The following is a 19,096-nucleotide window of genomic DNA, read 5'->3' as shown; positions in this document are numbered from 1 at the left end:
CCATTTGTCAATTCCTGATCTTAGAGCATACGCTATTGGTGTTCTGTTCAGAAACTTTCTCCCTGTACCGATGTCCTCAAGGGTCTTCCCCAGTTTCTGTTCTATTAGCTTCAGAGTGTCTGGCTTTATGTGGAGGTCCTTGATCCATTTGGATTTGAGCTTAGTACAAGGAGACAAGGATGGATCAATCGCATTCTTCTGCATGCTGACCTCCAGTTGAACCAGCACCATTTGTTGAAAAGGCTATCTTTTTTCCATTGGATGTTTTCAGTCTCTTTGTCGAGGATCAAGTGGCCATAGGTGTGTGGGTTCATTTCTCGATCTTCAATCCTGTTCCATTGATCCTCCTGCCTGTCACTGTACCAATTCCATGCAGTTTTTAACACTATTGCTCTGTAGTATTGCTTGAGGTCAGGGATACTGATTCCCCCAGACTTTCTTTTGTTGCTTAGAATAGTTTTAGATATCCTGGGTTTTTTGTTGTTCCAGATGAATTTGATAATTGCTCTTTCTAACTCTGTGAAGAATTGAGTTGAGATTTTGATGGGTATTGCATTGAATCTATAGATTGCTTTTGGCAAAATGGCCATTTTAACTATATTGATTCTACTGATCCATGAGCATGGGAGGTTTTCCCATTTTTTGAGGTCTTCTTCCATTTCCTTCTTCAGAGTCTTGAAGTTCTTGTCATACAGATTTTTCACATGTTTGGTAAGAGTCACCTCAAGATACTTTATACTGTTTGTGGCTATTGTGAAGGGGGTCATTTCCCTAATTTCTTTCTCAGCCTGCTTATCCTTTGAGTATAGGAAGGCCACTGATTTGCTTGAGTTGATTTTATAACCTGCCACTTTGCTGAAGTTGTTTATCAGCTGTAGGAGTTCTCTAGTGGAGTTTTTTGGGTCACTTAGGTAGACGATCATGTCATCTGCAAATAATGATAGTTTGACTTCTTCCTTTAAAATTTGTATCCCTTTGACCTCCTTATGTTGTCGAATTGCCTGAGCTAGTACCTCAAGTACAATATTGAAAAGATAAGGAGAAAGGGGGCAGCCCTGTCTAGTCCATGATTTTAGTGGGATTGCTTCAAGTTTCTCTCCATTTAGTTTGATGCTGGCTACCGGTTTGCTGTATATTGCTTTTACTATGTTTAGGTATGGGCCTTGAATTCCTGTTCTTTCCAAGACTTTAAGCATGAAAGGATGCTGAATTTTGTCAAATGCTTTTTCAGCATCCAATTAAATGACCATGTGGTTTTTTTCTTTGAGTTTGTTTATGTAGTGGATTGCATTGATGGATTTCCGTATATGGAACCAACCCGGCATTCCTGGGATAAAGCCTACTTGATCATGGTGGATGATCGTTTTGGTGTGTTCTTGGATTCGGTTGGCAAGAATTTTATTGAGTATTTTTACATCGATGTTCATAAGGGAAATTGGTCTGAAGTTCTCTTTCTTTGTTGGATCTTTTTGTGGCTTCGGTATCAGCATAATTGTGGCTTCGTAGAAGGAATTGGGTAGTGTTCCTTCTGTTTCTATTTTGTGGAATAGTTTGAAGAGTATTGGTGTTAACTCTTCTTTGAAGGTCTGGTAGAATTCTGCACTGAAGCCATCTGGTCCTGTGCTTTTTTTGGTTGGAATACTTTCTATGACTCCTTCTATTTCTTTAGGCATTATGGGACTGTTTAGATGGTCTAGTTGGTCCTGATTTAATTTTGGTATTTGGTATCTGTCAAGGAAATTGTCCATTTCCTCCAGATTCTCCAGTTGTGTTGAGTACAGGCTCTTGTAGTAGGATCTGATGATTTTTTGGATTTCCTCAGTTTCCGTTGTTATATCTCCCTTTTCATTTCTAAGTTTGTTAATTTGGATACTTTCTCTGTGCCCTTTGGTCAGTCTGGCTAAGGGTTTATCTATCTTGTTGATTTTCTCAAAGAACCAGCTCCTGGTTTTGTTGTTTTTTTGTATGGTTCTCTTTGTTTCTACTTGATTGATTTCGGCCCTGAGTTTGATGATTTCCTGCCTTCTACTCCTCCTGGGCAAAATAGCTTCTTTTTGTTCTAGGGCTTTCAAGTGTGTCATTTCAGGTGTGATATTACAAATCTTAGATTATTTTTCTATATCAAAAACAAAAATTTCTTAGAGATAGGGATTTTTCTATGCTAATTTTTTGCTATACTTTGTGTGCATATATCAAATTGGAACATTGCATTCATTCAATTTTTAAAATTAATAAAGTATGTCAATGAACCTAAAAAAGACACGTCTTTCTTAGCAACTTTGTTCTAAGAGGTCTTTCCATAATTCTTTGGTAAGGCCCAAATTAAAAATTGAAATTTGAACTTCGAACATATCTACCAGAGGAGAAAAGCAACTACTAATCTTACCCAGCCAGGAACAATACAAGATAAAATCATTATGTACATAGCCCATGGGTGCAATAGTGGTGTTAATATTATGAGAATAGCCAATACTTTCTTATTGGATTTAATTCCAATGTGACAAAATGAAGTCCATGTCTGGCACCATTACCAGAACAAGAACTTGTGGCTTAACAAGTCATAGGTCATAGCAAAGAGACACCTCTTAAATGAACATAGTATTTACTTATTCCTAATGACTCATTACTATAACAATAGATTAATGCTATCTCAGCTCTTATCAGACAAGTTTCTATTTTCAATAAATAGAGATTAATACAGAGACCCCAAAATGTTAAGGTGCACAGAATGGGAGACTGAAGAATTCTTGGCCTTTAATAGGACATTTGTATTATATCCCCCTTACTGAGAATCAAATATCATTCAGGAAAAAGAGGCAGAAAGTATGCAAGAACCAGAGGAGGTGGATGACTACAAGAAAAGATGTCTTCTGATCATAATAGGGTGGCCAGACTTGAACTCACAGCAGCTGTGACAGCTTGTATAAGTTTAAGCTTGACAAAATACAAGTATGGAGATGGAAGGTGGATACAGAATCACAACACTACCTGAGGATGTATTGATTGTTTACAGTTGTTGAGTAAAAGAGACAGTTTTCTTTATGAATGCAGCTCCTGGTAGATCAACCACACTCCAGTGGAAGGCTGCTACACATCCAATAATACATGAACCACACAAGTTGGACTAGATGTGTATGGTGGTTTGAATGAAATGGCCTCCATAGGCTCATAGGAAGTGGAATTATTTGAAAGGATTAGGATGTGTGGCCTTGTTGGACTAGGTATGGCCTTATTGGAGCAAGCATGTCACTGGGTTTTGGTTTTGAAAAAAGCACAAGCCAGGAACAGTGAGTGGCTCACCTTCTCTTGCTGTTGCCTGCTAATCCAGATGTAGAATTCTGAACTCCTTTTCCAGCACCATGCCTGCCTGTGGCCTGCCATGCTTCCCACCATGATGATAATGAACTAAGCCTCAGAAACTGTAAGACAGCCCCAGTTAAGTGTTTTCCAACTAAAAGTTGTTATGGTCATGGTATTTCCTCCCAGCCATAGCATCCATAACTCAGACAATGGGGTTTTTAAATACTATATATGTATTTGGATAGGTAGATCTTGAGGGATGGAGAAAGGGAAGACTACAACCAAAATTCTCCATGGACCAATAATTATTGTTTGAAAGTGAATCTCAAAATATGTATTATTTCTCATGTATAATCATATTGAACCGATAATTCAACACTTAAAAATAGATATGGAGTGCTCATAAAAAAGGGCCTATCGTGACTACCTTCCGAAAGATCCAACAGCCACTGAGTCAGGTGTGCAGATATTTATCCCCAACCAGTGGATAGCAGCTGCTAACCCTTGTGGTTGAATGAAGGAAAATCTGGAAGAAACTGTGGGGGTGGGCAGCCCTGTAGGAGGACCAGCAGTCTTAACTAACCTGGACCCCAGAGATCTCTCAGTCACTGGACCACCAATCAGGAAGCATACACCAGCTGATATGAGGTCCCCAACACATATACATCTGAGGACTGCCCTGTATGGACTCAGCCAGAGAAGATGCACCTAACCTTCAAGAGATGAGGCTCCAGAGAGTGGGGAGGTCTGGTGGGGTGGGGGTAAGAGGGTGAGGGCATCCATGTGGAGATTGGTGCGAGGAGGTATGGGATGTGGAACAGTCAGAGGGTGGACGAGGATGGGGATAAAATCTGGATTGTAAAAGTGATTAGTATTTTTTTAAAAAGAAATAAAAAGATACAATAATAATAATAATAAATATATATCAAAACTGTTTAAAATTCATAAGGGAGAAGCAAATTTCCCCAAAGAAACTCAAGACTTTTGGGATATAACCTAAAACACTGTTGGCAGAAACTAAGGTAGGCTTCAATAAATGAAAGACACTTTGTGTTCAAACACCATAAAACTGTTTAATGCTAAGATAATAATTCTCCCTAAAATAATATACACCTTTAATAAAACCAAGGTGGGCATTTTTTGAAAAAATGAATTGTGTATTTTAAAATGATTATTAAAAATTATTGGAACAGTATCCAAATAGTTTAAGTGACTTACAAAGAAAAATGAAGTTAGAGCACTCACTGATTTTAAACCAACTATATATCCACACTAATAAAAGCAACTGCTGTTGTTATAAAGTAAAACACAAAGGTCAGAAGTGAAGAATGCAATCACAGAAAAATACTCTAGTGACTGTTCAAAGAGGAAAGAAGAGTCATCTTCAACAACTAGAGCAGGAAAAGTATCATATCTACTCTCAGATGACCAAAGTCTGATTCTTTTGGTATTCTAAACATTTACACAAAATGAATTCAATAGCTACATTAATGGATGGAGCTAGAGAACATCATACAAAGTGAGGTAACCCAGACTCAAAAGGTGAATCATGGTATGTACTCACTAATAAGTGGATATTAACCTAGAAAACTGGAATACCCAAAACATAATCCACACATCAAATGAGGTACAAGAAGAACGGAGGAGTGGCCCCTTGTTCTGGAAAGACTTAGTGAAGCAGTATAGGGCAAAACCAGAACAGGGAAGTAGGAAGGGATGGGTGGGAAAACAGGGGGAGGGAAGGGGGCTTACGGGACTTTCAGGGAGTGGGGGGCTAGAAAAGGGGAAATCATTTGAAATGTAAATAAAAAATTATATCGAAGAAAAAAAAGAAAAAAAAAGTAAAAATCTAAAAAACTTGGAAATTGGAGTGACCGTAGATTTGTCAATAGTTTCATTGTGTGTGTGTGTGTGTGTGTGTGTGTGTGTGTGTGTATTAGTTTATGTTTTCATTGCTGTGAAGAGAGATTTTGACCACAGCAACTCTTATAAAGGAAAAAATTTAATTGGGGTTAACTTACAGTTTCAGAGGTTTAATCCATTTTCGTCATGGTAGAAAACATGGTGTCATGCAGGCAGACATGGTACTGGAGAAGGAGCTAGGAGTTCTACATCTATATCCGCAGGGTGATGGAAGAGATTGCCACACTGGGCGTGATTGAGCATCTGACACCTCAAAGCCCACTCCTAGCAACACATTTCCTCCAATAATATTATACCTACTCCAAGGCCACACCTCCTAATAATGCCATTTCCTATGGGCCAATGGCATCTATTTTTATTCATACCACAACATTTAACTCCCTGGGTCTCATAGGCCTGTAACCATGTCAGAATGCAAATTGCATTTAGTCCAACCTCAAAGGTCTCCATAGTCTATGACAGTCTGAACTTGTTTAAAAGCCAAACTCCAAAGTCTCTTCTGAGATTCATGGCAATATTTCAACTGCAATTCCTCTAAAATCAAAACCTAAACACATCACACACTTCCAACATATAGTGGCACAGTATATATGTTACAATTCCAAAAGGGAGGAAAGAGACATAAGGAGGAAACAAGTCCTAAAATCCAGTTGGACAAACTCCAAACTCTGGATCTCTTCGTATATTTATGTCAATGTTTTCTTCAGATCTCCAACTATTTTCAGCTTTGCTGACTAAAATACACTTTTCATTCTTGGGCTGGTTCCACACCAGTCTGCAGCTTTCCTTGGCAAGTGTCCCACAATTATGGCATCTCCAACATCTTGGGGTATCCAAGGTGATCTAAGCTTCACAAGAGCTTCACATAATGGGCCATTTAGGCCTCCCTCCATGCAGGGACAAACTCTGCCACATGCTTGGCCTCAGCAGCCTTTCTTAGTCACAGAGGGAGATGCCATAATTCCTTTCTTCCATCCTTGACATTAAAGTGAGAACTATATGGATGAATATGCAAGTTTTGCCTGCTGGATTTGGAATATGCCAAAGAGAATACATTCTGTGGAATATGCTCAGAGAGAGAGAAAGAGAGAGAGATAATTCAGTGCAAACACAGATCTAGTGCTTCAATGGGTATTATCTAGAGATCCAAGGGTCCAAAAGAGATATGGCAATATTATTAATATTACTACTAATTAGGAAAACCAAAATCAAAATCACAGTGAGACAATATTTCACACTTACTAAGACTGCTTTTACAAACCCCAGAAAATAGCTCACACTGGTAAAGATATAGAAAAAGTTGAAACTTTGAACCACTGTAAATTGTTGGTGGGAATGCAGAATTGTGCAGCTGCTGTGGATAGGGTTTGGCTCTTCCTCTAAAGGTTAAACATAGAATTAGCAATTAACCATCCGAAATTGCACTTGCATACATATGCTTCCAAAAGAATTGGAAACACGAATGTCAACAGATACTTATAGGCCAATATTCATAGCAACACTAGCTGTAATAGTCAAAAGATAAAATAATCTAAGTATTCATCAGTATATGAATGGGTAAACAAAATGATATATATGTTAAAATACAATACAGTTCAGCTGGGAAAGTATTGATGTTCTAACATATGCCTTAGCATGAAAAGATTCTATAAAAGTCTGCTAAATGTAGAAAGGACATTATGGTATCATTTGATTCCCTTTGTGAGAAATGCCTGCCATGAATATGTTGATAAATACAGGAAATAGATTAGAGATTACTAAGGGCTAAGGTGGGAGAAATGGGGAGATATTATTTAATGTATGCATAGTTTCTTATGGAGATGATGAAAATTTTGGAAAATAATGATAACTGCATATGTGAATGAACTGAATGTTAAAATTTTATTATTTAAAAATATCTTAAAATTAAATATACTTTGATCATATTCGCCCCCTTCCCTAAGTCCTTCTGGATCTTTTCCTCACATTCACCCACCTTTTCTTTCTCAAAATCCCAATGCACCAGCAACCCTCCCCCCAACAAACACTGAAAACAGGATAAAACACTATCCATAAAGAAAAACACTAAAATGTAACCCAATAAAACTACACAAAAAAAACCTGTGGAGTCCACTATATGCTGATCTGCTACTTCTGAACATGAGGCCTGCCTTTGAGTAGTTGATATACCGGGTGTTACTCCATTAGAGAAAACTGGTTTTTCATCATGCAGCGGGTATAACTGACAGTTCAGATGTTAACCTTTACCACTAGGTAGTGGCAAAATTCCTTCCTTCCTTCCTTCCTTCCTTCCTTCCTTCCTTCCTTCCTTCCTTCCTTCTCTTCCTTTCATTTTCTTCTTTTCTTTTTCTTTCTTCTTTTTAAAAAACTATCAAAATATAATAAAATAAAAAACCATCACATCAAAGTTGAATATGTCAAACCAACAGAAAGAGTCTAAGAGACAGCACAAAGATCAAAGAGCCACTTTTTTGCATGCTCAGGGTCCTCATAAAAGCAGTCCTGTCATTTTATTACTACTTAGATCAGTATTATTTGGTGTTACTCCAGATCTCTGGACTAGCTAATCTCAGATTCTTGGTCACCCCTGCAATGTCAGGGATAGGTTCCTTCTCATGGAGAAGGACTAAAATCAGACTAGTTGTTGGTTGGTTATTCCTACAAGCTTTATGTATATCGTACAGGTAGTGCACTATTGTAGATAAAGGTTTGTAGCTGTCTTGTTTATATTTCTCTTTTGAGAGCATGCACTTTAACTTCCAGTATCAAAGACACTAGACTGTAGTGGTGAAAATTCTATATGGCCACCAGCTTGACCTCTCCATGTTCAGTGAGTTATTGTCAGTTTGGGAAGAAGTCTTTGGGAATAGTCTTCACAAAAGCCTGGGTTGTTTGGGGATTCTAATGGGCTTCTTTGGCCAATAGCTCAATTACATGTAACCAAATACCAGTATTAGAACCTTCATTTGGTGATAAGACTTGACCAACTGGGATTCTCTCACACATTATTTGGTGATTTTATATATGTATATATTTATAAATTTCTACTGTATTAGGTTTTCAAGATAGTTCAGAGGTTAAGAACATTTACTGCTCTTGCAGAGGCCCGGGGTGCAGTGCCCAGCACCCATATTGGGTAACTCCAATTCCAGGACATCCAACACATTCTTAGGCACCTGAATGCACCTGTTAGACATAAATATTTTTTACACTACTATGGATTGAAGCTCTCACATGCTAGGCAAAAATGATCCAACACTGAGTTATACCCCTAACCATCTGAGTTAAGGTTATTTTTGTGCACCAAAGGACTGAATTAATATATCAAGGTACTGTACCCCAAAACTGGTAGCAACAGAGTTTGTACATAAATTTTTGATTATACACATAATGGTGTAATATTTGTCTTTCTGTGCTTGCTTTATTTTGTTTAGCATAATGTCCTCCAGGCTTATGCACATTGAAAAAAATGACAAAAATCTATTTGTTTTTAAAGCTGAATATTTTGTTGTGTCTGCATACATGCTCCATATGCTGCATATTTTATATAATGCTCCAATAAACATGGCACTGAATCTATCTTTTTAGCTTACTGATTATATTTATTTTGGGTGCATGTTTCACAGTAAGATTACTGCTCTTTTTTAATAATTTTTTTTTACTTTTTAAAGTTAAAATATAATTACATCATTTTCCAGTTCCCTTTCCTTCCTCCAACCCTTCCCATGCATTTTGCCTTTTTCTCTGTCAAATTCGTGGCCTCTGTTCTTTATTTGTTGAAATATATATTACTAAAAATATAAAGAAAAACCTGCTCAATCTGTATAATGTTACTTTTGTTTCAAGACTGACTCCTTGATATTGGACAATTAACAGGGGAGGGGCTCCTCCTTGGGAGGAGGACTATTCCTTAGAGCTGAAGACTAATTTTTTTATTGTAAAAATAAATTTATTTATTTATTTATTTATTCACTTTGAGTCCCACTCACTGCTCCTCCCAGTCACCCCCTCCCAAAATCCTTTTCCCTACCTTACCCCCTTCTCCTCTGAGCGTGCAGGAGCCTTCTGCATATCCCCTCACTCTGGCACATCAAGTCCCCGGGGTTTAGGCACATTCTCACCCACTGAAGCCAGATAAGGCAGCCCGGATAGAAGAATATATCCCACAGACACCAATGGCTTTTAGGATAGCCCCTGGTGGTTCAGGACCCACAAGAAGACCAAGCTGCTATATATGTGCAAGGAGCTTAGGTCCAACCCACTTTTGCTCTTTGGTTATAAGTTCAGTTTCTGAGAGCCACAAGGGTTCAAGTTAGTTGATTCTGTTGGTCTTCCTATGGAGTTGCTATCCTCGTCAGACCTGCAATCCTTCCCCTTATTCTTCCATAGCAGTGCCCAAGCTGTATCCACTGTTTCTCCTGTGTCAGCAGGTCCTTAGTTGCCTGTAGATTTTTTTGTCTAGGGTGCAAGGCAAGGAAGAGTTCCTTTTGCATGTTGCCATGTTCCATCCTTTTTTCAAGTGTGGCATGCATACCTTGGAAGTAACCAACAACTTCCTAATCAAACTTACCACCTGCTCAACAAGAGAGAAATTATGCCTGGTACTGGTAACCTGATCTGCTACCCAGGACTAGTGAAGTCATGGATTTTGGAGGAGAACCACAACTTCCACTTTACTAAACATAGTTCTTAATTGCCTTGTAAATATTTATGCTTTTTCCCACAGATAAGACTAGCCCTCAGATCTGATCAGGGAAATGTCTCCTTGCAATAGACAGAGACAATTGCAGAAAACCACAGGCAATCAGAATTCAGAGAAGAAGAGATTGTGTTGCATGCCCAGTGCCCACTGGTACATCTACAACACAACTGTCACACCTAAAGCTCAGGATCATAGAACAGGGAGCCAGAGATGGCAAAAAGAATGTAAGGAGCAGGAAGTTTGCTGTGAGATCACATCTAGGCAATTTCAGTTTTAGATTTGTGAGTTTTCCTTAATGATTGTGCACATTAAAACTGTTGGGGATGGACCTGGTGCTGTTTTTGTGAACCAATCCCCTACTAAATAAAGGAGCCAATCACTGGTTGAGTAGGTTGGACTTCTGGCTTGGACTGAGGAAGAGAGAAAGCAGGAGAGAGCTAGTCCTGTTTGGAACCAGGACAGCAGAGGGGTAAGATGTAGCTCCTAGAGTTTCCTGGTATCATGGCGGATTCGCAAGGCTTTGCCACCGGAGGGATCAGATTTTAATAAGGCTTACAAGATTAGATTTTAGTTGTTTCACCCAGAGATTGAGTTACTGTTGTTTCTGAACTAAATTTGTGTTGCATTTTCCTTCACCTGGTGGCTCCTCTGGGTTCAAGAGAGAAAGGTACAGCCGCCAAGCGTGGGTTTGCCTGAGGTGCTACACAAAGGCCATGGGGGATTTGAAGCACAGGGTTGGCTTGGCAGCAAGTTGCCAATGGGAACCTAGTGAGCTTGGCAGAAAGATTGTGGAGTTCAGAGTCAGAATCGTTATGAGATAAAAACAGATTAGCCATTGCCCACTAATGCATGGGCCAGCAAGGGCACCAGGGCAGAGGCACAAGCACAGGAATGTGCTAGGCCTATTTTTTAAACATTTCCCTGCAACATAATACCCCTATTACCAACTGTGCATGTATATGTTTGCTTTCCTATACATCATTGTTAACACTTACTCTATTTGCAGGTTTAACAATATTTCACTATATATTACCATTTAAAATTTTCCAATAATTTTTAATGGTGGGCATCTTTCATATGCCTATTTGGTCACTTGATTGCCTTGCTTTAAGAAATGTTTACTCTAATTCTTGAGCATTTTTAAATCAGGTTCTTTGATTTTTGCTATTGAATTCTACCTGTGCCTTCAAATATAAATTGAATAGGAACCCTTTAATATATATGTGATTTTTAAGTATTCTCCCCCATTATATGGTCTGTAATTTAACTCTGTTGATTTTTTTTAACTCTGTTGATTTTTTGTGCAGTGTAAAAGCCTTTTAGTTTCATGTAATCCCCAAACTGGTATATTGGCATCAAAATTAATTAATATTGAAAGAAAAGTCCCATTTAAAAATAAATCTCTATGAGTTCATCTTAATATAAGTGTCAAATCAGAATTGTCAACTAAATTGAAAACTAAGGAGAAAACCTATATGTGAAGAATTCCAAATAATTTATAAAGATATTTCAGCTTGGAGATACTCCTTGTTCCATAAGAACTGTCTATGTATCCTATCTCCCTGCACCAGTGTATATTCTGAAAAGTGCTGAGGTGCAAAGTTATACTTCAAATTCTGGGCAAGAATGAGCTCAGCCAGGTACTCATGGTTAACACCTAGGATGAGTTCTGAGGGCACATACACTCTCTAGCCTGTGATACAAATGGCACTTTATGAATGCCTTTCATTGACTTAATTCATGAATATTATATTTAATACCATATTTATTCTCCTTGAAACTATCAAGGATATCAAACACAATTAAAGCTTGAAAATCTATACTGGCCAAGAGGAGCCTAAGAAGTCGTGAAAGCTAACTGGAATGCATGATTCAGGCTGAAGTATCATGGAGTATTTGACCTAATTTATGGATCTTGGTGAACAAACATGTGTTAATATAGGACCTTCTATTGAGAAACTATTTCATACTAGTATGTTATGGTAAACACTGTATATGGGATATGTGGGAATCTCTTGTACCATCATGACAATTCCATGGTAAAAGTTTAAGTGTACCATTAAAGAAATTGTGAATATGGTATAATTTACTAAAGAAATAGTTTGAGTTTAGTCCTCCCAGTCTGATAACCAGCCGGTCTTTTATTTTCAATTTCCACAACTGGAACAACTAAATCCATGGTAAGTTCTACCTAGGTCCCAGCATTTCAGACATACTCTACTTTGTCATTCTGCCTGGTATGCAGGTTAGTGTTATAGACTATACATCCTAAGTCCTTTTGTTTGTTAGTTTCACACCAGTACCACCTTGCACATTATAGAACTCAAGTCCACGCTGGGATTTCCAGCCTCGTTGGCTGCTTTTGCCCTGACCTACAGAGCTGAAAATCTACAGAGCCATAAAGATCCTACCAGGTTTTGTTATCTGAAGACACTCCCTGTTTTGCTCTAGTCTCAAACCACTTTCTTCAACCTCTTGCATGCCATTTGTTTCATTTGCTGCAAGCAAATCATCCTTTGGAGACTTTTCCATTCCTTACAATTACAGTGTGCCCCTGGAGCCATGGAACATGACAGTAACTATGTCGATTTCTTTCCCAGGAGCCCTTTCTGTCTCTGAGGGGACTTCAATTCAATCCTAATGAATGACTCATTATTTAATTAATATAAGCTTAAATTAAGGTCCTGATGACATTTACAAGGTAAAGGGAATAACTCTTTCTTTCCAAAAAAAAAAAGTCCCCCTTCTGTTTCTATCTTTGAAATAGCCTGTAATTCTAGGGGTCTGTGCTAGGTAGCGGTTTTTTGAGGTTTACAAGCATAAATATTCTTTGAACAGAAGGCACCTTAAAGCAGCTAGCAACAGAGAAGGGCAATTTAAGAAAATGCTGCTAAAGCGCTGAAGCTAAAGCAGATTGATTTCAGTTTCCCAGCTGCCCTCTACAGCTGACCACCAATATATCTGCCTGTCTAGGGATGCTTGAAGGGATTTAGCATTTTGCTTGGGTTTTGGTAGCAAAGATTCTGAGATCATCGCCTTAATACAAAGCACATGCCCTGGGGGAACAGCTACAAACTGCTTTAGCCAAAGAATTTCTCCAAACTGTTACTACTCAAAGAGACAGTAACCATTGTGAAGCAATATGCCTTTTCAACAAAAAAACTGCAAATGTTTCAAACAGCTCTTGTTTAAATGTTACTAATCCCCCATTGTGGGTTCAAGATGCAACATGGGAAGACTTGAGATAAGGGAGATGCAAACAAATGTTTCTTGCTATCCATGTTTTTGAGAGTTCAAATAGCAGCCTGGCAGGGTGCTGGTTCTATGCTGTAAGAAAATGGTGAGACGTAGCCAGATAGGAGTTCAATAACTATTAATTAAGGTCTTTTAAAAGGAAGTCTTATACTAGATAACAGTTTGTGCTTATCAAATGTGAGAGCCATTTTAAAGGCCATGGGCCTTGATTCTATACTATATAAATTCCAAAGGAGTAGAAGAAAACTGGGCATAACACTTCCAGAGAACCCTGTTATACCTCTCCTGGACATATGCCCAGAGGATTCCCCGGTATGCAATAAGGACACATGCTCCACTATGTTCATAGCAGCCCTATTTATAATAGCCAGAAGCTGGAAAGAACCCAGATGTCCCTCAATGGAGGAATGGATACAATGGAATACTACTCAGCAATTAAAAACAGTGAATGCATGAACTTCTTAGGCAAATGGTTGGAACTGGAAAATATCATCCTAAGTGAGGTAACCCAGTCACAAAAGAACACTCATGGAATTCAGTCACTGATAAGTGGATATTAACTCAGAAACTCTGAATACCCAAGACACAATTCACACATCAAATGACTCCCAAGAAGAAGGAAGGAGAGGTCCCGGATCCTGAAAAGGCTTGTTCCAGCATTGTAGGGGAGTACAATGACAAAGAAGTAGGAGGGGGTTGATAGGAGAATGGGCGGAGGAAAGAGGGCTTAGGGAACTTATGGGGAAGGGGGAACCGGGAAAGGGAAAATCATTTGGAATGTAAACATAGAATATAGAAAAGAAAAAAAAAAAAAAAAAAAAAGAAAGCCAAGCAAGGCTGATGACTCTACGAAGTTCTTAATAGGAGTGGAACTGGCAACGCAGGGGCAAAATTAATTCCAGCGCCTTTCCTATTGATCTTCTGGATCAGAGACAAATTGGAGTGATTTTGTTAAGTTGCAGATTAACTGGTCTTATCCCTTTATTTTCTGCTCTCATAATCTAGAAGAACCATAGGAGCTCACCTTGCAATCTGTGTGATAACCAGATGCTCACTGGATTGACAGAAGACCTAGTAAACTACAGGAGTCTGGGCAGGAGTAGGAATCTATGGGCCAAAGTTGAATGATATGAAAGTGATGGATTGGTCTCAGCATCAGTACACAAAGTTGACCTCCAGACATCTAAGATATAGAAAAGAACTCATCAATTTTAGAAAGAGTTTTCAAGATTTAAATTTCAAACTATGGGAGACAGTGCTCAATGTTTATACCTGTAAGCCATGAACTTCGTGGAAAGAGCCCAGTTGGATGCACTACCAAAGTCACCTCTATCTGAATCATTGATGCTTTATTCACCTGTAAATTTGGGGCTCAGGATTTACTGTCCACATCTCTGCATAGAGAGTGTAGATGCTTTATTACTCCCTTATGAAGGAAAGCCTTGACTAGGAGCAGCAAGCCCTATAATTGGACCTGTAATTGCTATTGCATCCTTGTTCTCTTGCTTATGAATTAAAGAGACTCTGTGTCCAGTGAACATCATTTTACTCAAAAGAAAAGAGGGTATGCTGATTCTAGATTTCCTGTGCTCCCATCCTTGTGGTCCCAACTCCTCTTGGGAGCATCATCTTTCCCTATTCATCGTGTCTCTTTCATGCAGAAGGGAGGTTGAGTTTCTCTTTGCAATGGTGATCATTGAATACTCTTTGTTAGCAGGGAGAGGGTTAACCCCACAGCCCCCCAAAGCCTTTAAATATTCTTTTATATGGTGCTTGGAGGCCTGGTGCTCACATCACCTGCTGTTAATCAGAAATTTTATTGTTGTCTCATTTGGCCAATATGCAAAGCACTCACTCCCTCTTATCCAGACACACCATCACTGTCTCTACCCCAGGGCTTCTCAGGAAGCTGTTGAATAATTTCATGACTTCCATGCTGCAGAGGCTGCTTGTAAAGGGCATGTTTTCCAATTTTCTCCGAAAAAACAAGATGCAATTTAGGTAGACTATCACTAGGTGGAACCTGTCTGTTAAAACAACTGGAGTCCTTGCCCAGTGACTATGAGCTCTGGGTGGGTTGCTGTATATTGGTAACACTTCCTTCTATGATCATAAATGAAAACTCTGAACTCCAATTTTGAAGACAGAGTAGATAATTTGTTTGAATGAAATAGGCACCCCAGGAAGACTCTTACTTTTCCTTATTGATCTCTTTCTTTCTCTTTATCAGCTCAACCAGAATCTTAACAGTCAAAAGGTTTTTTTGACAATTACATTTCTTTCGGTGTTGGTACATCTTTGACGTCAACCCCCACACCCCTCACCACAGATACTTATCCCTCAATGGCTAGGAAAGAAGCAGTGTAGATCAGAGCCACAGGCAGTCTGTTCCCCTTTCCTCCACTGTTGGAGCTAATTACAGGGAATGACTTCTTTGCCCACTAAGGAGGGGGTATGATGCTGCTGAAAGTGTACAAGCTACTTCCTCCCTTCCTTACTTTGCCTCAAATCAGAAAATATACATTCTTACTTGACACCTAGGATCTCTCCTCCCATCAGCTCTCTGAACCTGCTGGGGGCTGCTGGCTTAATTTCCACAATAGCTGCAGTTAATTAGTATCCCAGGGTAACTGACTTCCCTTAGCAACAGAGGTAACAATGGCTACAGCTCACAAATTACCTTAGCTACAGTTTTCTTCCACTGATAAAAACATATTTAATATGCAATTGCAGGTTTTTGAACAGAAAATTAATCTGATGTCCACTCATCAATAAATATTTGTTAAATTCCTACTGTGTGCAAGTCACAGAACTGGCCACTAGGTATAGAGTGCAGTTCACTCTGGCCATTTCTCAAACAGGAATTGGAATGGAAAGATATGAAATCAAATAACTCTCCTACAAGATAATATTAAATACATGGTTTGATTTGAAAACCCAGAGGGTGTCTGTGCCTAACGAAGGTCTTTGGGAATGTGTTAGTTGGCATGGAATTAGAAAGCCCAACGATGGAGACAGAGTATAATTTAAACCCTAACAGTGCCACTGCTGTGTGATCTCTTGCATGTTGAATGATATTTTTTTTAAAAAAAAATTTACTCATATCAACAACTTTATACAAATGTATTTTGTCAATTTTATGCATATGTATTTTCCTACATGCTGTATTTTCACCATATTCACCTCCTTACCTTCCCTTGTCCCCTCTCACTTATTACTTATTTTTCTCCCAAACTGTTTTCCCTTGTATTTTCTGCTTCCTACTGTCTGTTAATGCTGCTGCTGCTGGTGGTGGTCATGGTGTGGTGTGTGTGTGTGTGTGTGTCCCCTTATCTGCCTGAGTTCAATTAGGATTACTTACATAGCCATGGGTAGGGGCTTATTTACCTGAATGTGGCCATGTTATCACTGGTGACATCCCTGAAGAAAATGTGTTCCCCCAAACCCACTAACTGTTAATAGCTCCTCAGGAAATGATGGGGCTCATGAATCCCAAGAATTCCATTCATGACAAAAGTTGCCGGTATCAATAGCAGGCAAGGTCTGTGCAGGTAACAACAGTTGCTGAATATGAGTTCAGCCATGTCACATTCAGAAGTTAGCTTTCCACTGCACTTCCCCCGATCTTCTGACTCTTCCATTCTTTCTTCTTCTGCAAGACTCCATTGACCTTAAAGGAGGATATTTGTAACCTGTTTAAGGCTCCAAACTAAACAGTAATTTATCCTCAACACTTTAAGCAATCCTGAGAATATACATTAACATGCACCTGTTGGAAAACAAGACTTCTTTGATCAAGGCTGAGAACTCTGCTCTTCTATTAGTTATATAGCACTTAGAAGTCAGATTCATTGCCACAACACATCTATTTAGCAAAATAGCTCTCTATTGTCTATGATTTCCCCAACCACCGGCTATTGACCAAGCATAGAGTACCAGACATGAATTATCCCTTGTGGAGTTGGCTTTTAATCCAATGAGAAAGTCACTGGTTATTCCTATAACACTGAACATTGGGCACATCTTGAGTGGTAGATTAGACATGTAATGTGCAGGATCCATACCAGGTGAGACTACTTATTCATTTTCTCTCCTATCAGCCTGAATAACATCTACGAAACATAGTAAGCAGGACATGAACTTGTGATTTATTTCCAGTTTGATTTAGTTATGTGCTCCAACTCGATCATGAGCTATCTTCACCAAAAGGGTCTTACCATTTAGTTCTAGTACAAAATCAAGAGCAGTGGCAATAGCTTGTACTGGAGCTTCAGGTTCTTCTTAACTAACAGTTCCTATGAAAGTTTCCCACCCCTGGAACTGGAATTTCTTTTTAAATAATGTCTTGATTCTATCCAACCTTATAGGGTACTGGTCATCATTATCCGCTTATTAGTCAATGTACATCTCAGCTAGGTTTCCTAGCTATAATGAATACAGGAGCAATAAACGTAGAAGTTCAGTACATGTATCTTTGCTGTAAGATATAGAGTCCTTTGGGTATATAGCCAGAATTGATTTTACTGTCAATATGGTATTTCTAGTTTTTGTTTTTTGAGAAATCTTCACCCTCATGTCCACACTGACTACACCCCTTTACAGCTAGCTGGAAACAATACCTAGAAACAGGACCCCTCTTTCCACAAGGCTAGTCAGCCTTTGTTGTCATGTATTCTAGGGGCAATAGCCATTCTAACTGGAATAAAGATGGAATATAAAAGTAGTTTTGTTTTTTTGCAGTTCTCTAATGTCTAAGGGAGTTGAACAAAATATAGTGTGTGTGAATATTCACACACACATACATACACACACATCTACAATTGCCTATGTGTGGGGGTGAAAGAACAACTTGTGAGAGTTAGTTCTTTCCTCCCACCACGTGGGTTCCAGAGAGCACGCCCACATTGTTAGTCTTGGTGGCAGGTGCCTTTACTCACTGAACCATATCACTGGTCCAACAGTTTTTACACATTTATGAGCCATTTGCATTTCTTCTTCTGAAAATCTTGTATTCTCACTTCTTTTTGACTGTGTTGTTTCTTGATACTTAGTCATTTTAGTTCTTTGTATATTCTGGATATTAATCATCTGTCACACACATAGTTGGAAAACATTTTTTTCAGTCATGTTTTTCTTAAACTTCAGGAGATTCAATTTCTTTTCTTGTAAATTGGAGGAGAGGAAAGCCTTCATCAAATGACTTTTGAGGATTAGAATTTTTTTTAAAGTACCCTGCATATAGCCTAGGCAACAATCACTCATTTCATTATTGGTAACTTGTGCTTCAAAGCGCAGGAGGCTTTAGTAGGTGAGTGGAGAAAGAGTGAAACTTGTATTTGGAAAATCTGGAATAAGCTGGGAAGAGAAGACACGGGAAGTTAGTGGAGGAAGAATGACGAAATGTCAAAGGAGAAGGGAGTAGAGAGAGTTAGTTCTTTCCTCCTACCATGTGGGTTCCAGGGATCGAGCCCACATTGTTAGGTTTACTGGCAGGTGCCTTTACTCACCGAGCTAGATCACTGGCCCAACAATTGGGTATGCTTATATCCAGAAGTTTTCATTAAAAATATCTGAACTGCGGGTAGCTTTGTAGAAAGCGGGTAGGAGAGATTAGAAGAATCAGAGGAACAGGAAGCTTGCTGTGAGACTTTGTCTTCTAGGAATGTCAGAAGTTATACCATAAATTCTGCTAACATGACTACCTATATATGACTGGAACAAGGATGACACCAATGGACATGAAGGAGAACCCAAGAGGCCCCAGCACTATACAAAGAATCACACAACCAAGGAATGCTGAGTTGGGAGACAGTCTTCCCCAGGAAAGAACAGACCAATTGGTTATCTAATGTCAAATGATCTACCTGGAAAACATACATATAAGTAACATTATTCAGACTGAGCAGGTTGAATTAT

The sequence above is a fragment of the Apodemus sylvaticus genome, chromosome X (genome assembly GCF_947179515.1).
Source record: "Apodemus sylvaticus chromosome X, mApoSyl1.1, whole genome shotgun sequence".
Lineage (NCBI taxonomy): Eukaryota > Metazoa > Chordata > Mammalia > Rodentia > Muridae > Apodemus > Apodemus sylvaticus.
This window is presented reverse-complemented; position numbering follows the sequence as displayed.